Raw genomic sequence first — 5933 nt, 5'->3', positions numbered from 1 at the left:
TGCCAACGAGAGATACGATCTCTGTCCGTCTCGCGACGGGGACACTGGTAACTGTGTCGAAGGTCTCTGTCGACCTTGGAGTGAAGTTTGAGAACTTCGATAGCGTGGAACGCTGCTTGGTCTTAGACCTGGATGCGAGGTATGACCTCATCCTTGACATGGCATGGCTGGAACGCCATGAGCCATGGATCGACTGGAAGTCGAAAACGATGGGTGCGTCGCACCCTGCTCCTAGTGGAGCTTTGGTGAGTCACGAACCCACCTCTGCTAGGAAGCAGAAGCGCTTTTGGCGCGAGCACGAGGCCGAGGCGGCCGTAGTGCTGGACATTGGTATGTCCGAAATTGTTAGCAACGAGGTTGCTGTTTGCCCTGAATGCGTACGTGGTGCGGCACGTTATCCACTGAGCGGTGCAGGTCAGGTCAATGACCAACTGCTGGGTCCTGGTGAGGACGAGCGCGGAGTGGCGCGTAATCTACTGAGTGGTACGAATCTGGTCGATGACCTACCGCTGCGTGACCCGAGGGTCGCGGTCGACTGCGAGTCGAGGCATCATGGACGTGGCCCAGGAGATGCAGGTGGAAGTGACACCTAGTTCACTGTGTGGAGGTCAAGAACCTCTTGGCTTTCAGCCGAGTGTCTTGCGAGACACTGTATCCTCTTCGAGGAGTGATGGTGCTGCTGCACCCGGTGGTGGTGACGGAGATGCCGCCACACCGCCCTCATGTGGGCCGGGCTCGGTCGCGGAGGGAGAGGAGAAGAAGACGCAGGGCGTCTGTGACGTCTTCGACGTCGGACGATGTGTCCAACGTGACGAGCGGTGATACTCCACGTGATTGCCGTGAACAGCTGTATACACTCGTGAACGGAGTGACGGGGGAGGTAGAAGGCGATATCAGCCTTGCCACTCTGTCCGCTGCAGATGATCTGCTAGAGCTGGACGAGATGTCCATTGCCGAGTTTGGCGAAGCCTTAAAGGCAGGCGAGCTAGCCGAGGTGGTCCTGCTGGAACCTGAGGAGGAGTTGAACTCCTCATCCGTCGTGGACGACGCGGTCCTAGAGGACACCAAGAAGGCGCTGAGCGCAAGAAGTGGATCGGCGATCCTCAAAGATCCTTCGGATCCCTTCTACCCGGTGGTGAAGGAGTATGGAGACGCTGTCTCGAAAGACCCACCGACGGGCCTGCCTCCGGATCGAGGCGTGTGTCATGAGATTGACCTGGTTCCTGGAACCAAATACTGCGTAACAAGGCAATGGCCTTTGCCGAAAGAGCAGTGTGACGTCATTGACGCATTCTTCCGTGCGAAGCACGAGGCAGGGATGATGCGTGAGAGTAAGTCTCCGCACTCGACACCCACGGTCTGTGTCAGAAAGCCGAACGGCAAGTGGCGCATTGTTCATGCTTTTAACAAGCTAAATGCGGCCACTATCCCGGCGCAAACGCCGATTCCTCGCAAGGATGTTCTGCAGAACAACATGGTAGGCTGTACGTTGTACAGCGCGCTCGACTTGGTCGATGGCTACTACCAATTGCTCATGAGAGCGAGCGACATTCCGCTGACAGCGGTGAGTACTCCGAGCGGTATGCTCTGGGAGTGGCTGGTGATGCCCCAGGGGCTGTCGAACGCACCAGCAACGTTCAATCGTCTTGTGACGCAATTGTTTAGGCCCCACCGGGCGTACGCTCAAACGTACTTTGACGATATATTCGTCCATAGTCGTGCTGAGCACGGAAAGTCAGACGTGGAAAACCACATTGACCACTTGCGAGCGGTGCTCGAGTGCATGCGCACCAATAATTTGTATGCCAACTTGGACAAGTGCTTCTTTGGCGCGGAGGATATACCTTACCTCGGGTGCTTCATTGGGAAGCGTGGCTTACGGGCAGATCCTGCCAAAGTCAAGGCCATCGTGGACTGCCCGGTTCCCAAGAACCAAAAAGACTTACGCAAGTGGCTAGGCTTAGCCAATTACTTGCACAAGTACAGCGCAAACTACGCGGAGATGGCTCGGCCATTATCAGATCTCCTTAAGAAGGACGCACCATGGTGCTGGAACGTCGAGCACGACGGAGCCTTTGAGGCTGTGAAGGAGAGCCTTCTCCAGGCTCCGATCCTTGCGCTACCGGACCCGGATAGTCCGTTTAGCGTCGTCTGTGACGCCTCCGATTTTGCAATCGGTTGTGCTTTACTACAAGCAGACGCCGAAGGGCGTGAACGCGTGATCGCGTTTGAGTCTCGCCAGCTCAAAGCTGCAGAGAAGAACTATCCAGTTCATGACAACGAGCTACTTGCAATGAAGTATGCTCTAGTCAAATTCAGGGTACACCTGCTAGGCTCTAAGCCTTTTGTGAGCTTTACTGATCATGCGTCGTTACGCACTGCGACACAGTCGCCTCATCTCTCTCCGAGAATGGCAAGATGGCTTTCCTTCTTTGCCGAGTATAACTTCGAGGTGAAGTACAAGCCGGGGCGGCTTAATGTAGTGGCCGATGCGCTCTCGCGCAGGCCGGACTACGAGTTAGCTCATGTCACGACAGTGATGTCGTCAGTGCCTGACTTGATACGCGGAGCGTATGCACAAGACGACATGTGCGTAGCGCTGCTACGGGCTCTTGGGAGCGAAGAGTTTAAAGACTCTGACAAGGAATTGTCTGGGCGCTTACGCGCGAGGCTGCATCGATACTCGCTCGATGGCGGCCTGCTGTACTACAGCACCGACTCTGAGGATAACCCTCGTGTAGTCGTTCCTCATGATGAGGATCTAAAGTATCGAATCCTCTATGAGGTTCATGATACGCCCGTGGGCGGGCACTTAGGTCGGGAGAAGACCTATGGCTCGGTGAGCTCGATGTACTGGTGGCCCAAGATGTATAAGTGGGTTGGCACCTATGTACGCACGTGTGAGACGTGTCAACGGACGAAGTCCGCGCCGAGCACGGCAGCGCCATTGGCGAGTTTGCCTGTCCCCAAGGGATGTTGGCAGTCCATGAGTATGGACTTTGTGTTTGGCCTTCCCAAGGACAAGGCAGGAAACACGGGTATTGTGGTCTTTGTAGACCGATTGAGCAAGATGGCTCATTTAGCGGCGGTGCCGGACACCATAGATGGTGAAGGTACAGCTTTGCTGTTTTTAGACCGAGTCTTTCGCCAACATGGCTTGCCTGAGGCAATTGTCTCGGATCGAGACCCGCGCTTCACCGCGAAGTTCTGGACGTCCCTCTTCAGAGTGCTCGGCACTCGTTTGGACATGTCCACAGCGGACCATCCGCAGACCGATTGTCAGACCGAACGCGTGAATCGCGGTGTGGAGGATACCCTCCGAAGCGTATGCGCTGAGGCGCCAAAACGCTGGAGCCAGATGCTCCCACTCGTTGAGTTCGCATTTAATAATGCAGTGCACGCCTCGACAGGCTACACTCCGTTCTATGTGAACGGCTTGGTTAGCCCTCGCGTCCCACTGACGCCGCCACGCAGTGGCTCAGGGCTTGATGGGGGAGGGATAGCCGAGCGGCTAGCTGATGTCAGCCCTGTTGCGGTTCGCAAGCAAGTCGATGACTTTGTCTCTTTGAGACTGAGCGTAATGCGTCAAGTACGCGACGCTATGGCTGAAAGCCAAGACACGCAGAAGGAACATGCAGATGCCAAGGGCAGAAGCAATGTTGAGAGGTTTGAGGTCGGTGACCAAGTTTTATTAAACGCTAAAAACCTACCTACTCATGCAGTGTCTGCAGGCTTCAAGACGAAGTTAAGACCTCGGTTCATAGGACCGTTCAAGGTCGTGGCCAGGAAGGGCCTAGCGTATACGCTCAACCTTCCGAAGAAGATGCGCACGCATCCGGTCTTCTATGTCGGCTTGCTTAAGCCATACCAAGACCCTGCCCAGGTGAGCGCGGAGGCGTTGGCACCAACGGGGGCTGGGCCACGGACAGCTGCAGGGCAGCAGGTGGTAGAGCCACGGGAGGCTGAACGACAGCAAGTGGTGGATCCACAGATGGCTGATCAACAGCATGTGGCAGAGCCACAGGTCGCGGACCGAAGTGCTCGAGATGCAGGAGCAAGGCAAGCTGAACGTTCAGCCGAGCGACTGGACGCTCAAGGTCCGAGACCTGGCTGTGAGTCAACAGTGGTGGCTATAACCTATCCACAAGGTTGATCATCTCTTCGAGATCGACCGATGGGCGGTGAACGTTCGCGTCGTGGACGCCGGCGTCGTATGGACGCCGACGTCGTTCCGGCAAGTGCTGACTCTCCCCGCGAGAGCCCAGCTAAGGCAAGGCCTCCTCCTGCTCTGCTCGGTGAGCATGGTGAGCTCCACTTTCACGTGGAACGCCTTGTGGCGTGGCGTAGACGCCAGGATCGTACCCAGTACTTGGTGAAGTGGAGGGGTTACCCTCACTCACAAAACTCATGGGAGTTTGAGGTTATCCTCCGGCAAGTTTGCCCTGACGTCGTTGACGCTTACGGCCGGGCACATCATGTGCCGAAGCGTCACCATGGTGTGCGACAGCGTCGCCAGGCGCTGGGCGTTTCCCACTAGAGTAGAGAGCGATCAGGTCAGTAGTTGAGCTCAGGCTCTGACCAGTGGCTGCAGCAGCCAGCTCGTACGTATGAGCGGTGCTCGCAGCGGGAGCAGGAGGTGGAGAGACCTCGTAGTGTTAGGGACATGGTCCCGAAGGAAGCAGGTCCTTCGTGTTGTGCTGAACAAGGTTCAGGCGCAAGCGTCTCGATAGACGCATAGTTGTTTTGAAACAACTTGCTCGATTAGCATGATCCAAATGTGGATGCGCTGTAACAGCGAAAGTGGTGTCCCGGACGGGGATCGAACCACTGGCCTTTGGCTTGACAGGCCGGAGCTCTACCATTGAGCTATAAGGGCGATGCCCGTACGTCAGTCCGAGAACGGACTACTCATGGTATGAGAGGGCTGCGCCCGGGTGAATTTGAACCACCGACCCGTTGCTTCCAAAGCCAGCGCTCGACCACTGAGCTGAAAGGGCGTTGCCCTTAAGCTTGTCCATTCAAGGACAACAGTTCATGGAACGAGAGGGCTGTGCCCTGGAGGGTTTGAACCCCCGACCTGTGGCTTCCAAAGCAACGCTCGACCACTGAGCTAAACGCGAATTGCTCTTAAGCTTGTCCAAGCGTGGACAATAGTTCATGGAACGAGTGGGCTGGGCCCTGGTGGGTTTGAACCACCGACCTGTGGCTCTCAAAGCCAACGCTCAACCATTGAGCTAAAAGGGGTTGCCCTTAAGCTTGTCCAAGCGTGAACAGTCGTTCATGGTACGAGAGGGCTGTGCCCTGGTGGGTTCGAACCACCGACCCATCGCTTGTGAAGCGAGTGTTCAACCGCTGAGCTGTTGTCGACGACTCGAATGAGTCAAGAGCATTGCTCTAAGCGGTTTGTAACTCTTGGAGTAGGCGCGGAGCGCGAGCGTAGGTCTGAGACCGCTTGTGAGCAAGATGCGCGCTGCGCTTGGAACATTGGGCCGTGGGCCGACGACGAGAAGTTGGGCATCAACGATGCGTAGGCGTTTGTGAGCTCAAGGAGCTGTACAACGCTGGTGAGGTGTAGTAACATCCGCCGTCTTAACAAGACGTGACCTCGCTGAGGAAAGTTTCGAGAACGGGATGTTCTCATCTTAGTGGGGGAGAGGGTAACGGGGTTACATGGTGTGGAACACACAGGGGTACGAAGTACCCGGAGAGTTAACAAACTCTCAGTACATAAGTTGGAGAGTTAACAAGGTCTCTCAGTACGTTGGCTGAAAGCCACACGTTATGCATTTGATTAGGTTTAACTATGCTAGATAGTTAAACAGATACATTCACCCCTAGGCGGCTTGGCCGCAATAATAGTAAATAAAACACTTCTGGTTTTGAAGCATAAAAGTTAAGGTATTAACTTTGAGCCCTGGTCTTGGGCTGTAAGT

The 5933-nt window shown here is 55.6% G+C and overlaps 1 pseudogene across 1 annotated transcript; it reads right to left on the bottom strand.

Annotated features, from left to right (window-relative positions):
• Positions 1-5049: 5049 nt before the first annotated feature.
• Positions 5050-5120, bottom strand: PITG_31681 (annotated as a pseudogene). Its single transcript has one exon. The product of its transcript is annotated as a tRNA-OTHER (tRNA).
• Between the last annotated feature and the right edge of the window lie 813 nt (positions 5121-5933).

The sequence above is a fragment of the Phytophthora infestans genome, genomic scaffold (genome assembly GCF_000142945.1).
Source record: "Phytophthora infestans T30-4 supercont1.565 genomic scaffold, whole genome shotgun sequence".
NCBI classification, from domain to species: domain Eukaryota; phylum Oomycota; class Peronosporomycetes; order Peronosporales; family Peronosporaceae; genus Phytophthora; species Phytophthora infestans.
Note: the sequence above shows the minus strand (reverse complement) of the source record. Positions and strands in the feature narration are given on the sequence as shown.